The sequence below is a fragment of the Penaeus monodon genome, chromosome 25 (genome assembly GCF_015228065.2).
Source record: "Penaeus monodon isolate SGIC_2016 chromosome 25, NSTDA_Pmon_1, whole genome shotgun sequence".
NCBI lineage: Eukaryota > Metazoa > Arthropoda > Malacostraca > Decapoda > Penaeidae > Penaeus > Penaeus monodon.
The window spans coordinates 33,880,060-33,880,656 of record NC_051410.1 but is presented as its reverse complement, the minus strand read 5'-3'; the positions used below and the strand labels follow the sequence as shown (position 1 = coordinate 33,880,656).

The following is a 597-nucleotide window of genomic DNA, read 5'->3' as shown; positions in this document are numbered from 1 at the left end:
GGGATATGCATGTATGGTATCCCTACCGACATATCCCACGGACACCCCCACGTAACATGAACTTCTGCCGCAAGTGTACCTTTCTTCATTAGCCCTGTTATGGAAATGGCATTGGGTTTAGCAGCTGCTCTACGCGTCCCCCTTGTGAGGAATGCAGGTGCTCAGAAATACATTTTTCGGTGCGGCTCCTATATTCTTCTTGTATTTTTTGCGTATGTATGGTTGCTGTGTTCTCCGTTCTTATGAAGGATTCTGTTTATTGTTTAGTTGAGTATGATCAGAAGCAAGTTTAAGGGCGAAAAGGATCCATTTTTATATCCGTCTTTGGAACTAGGACACATTGCAGTCCCATGCAGACTGTCTGTCCGAGAGCACGCGTCATATGTGCATCGTTATCTGTATCCTTGCAGTGTGACCTTGGCGGTTCAATACGGGTTTTTAGATTATTTAGGATTATTTATGTGTCCTGAAGAAGATTATCACGAAGGTCCTTGTATATTTTTGTTTTTGTTTTTTGGTGTATTCGAGATCGACCTAGATGTGCAGACGGCGAAACCTGCGTGAGAAGAGGGACGGCGATGCACTTTAGATTGCAAT

At 43.7% G+C, this 597-nt stretch overlaps 1 protein-coding gene across 1 annotated transcript in view; it reads left to right on the top strand.

The window, feature by feature from the left end:
* Window positions 1-597, top strand: part of LOC119589162 — a gene marked incomplete in the record, with an annotated part of 255,201 nt that overhangs the window by 160,945 nt on the left and 93,659 nt on the right.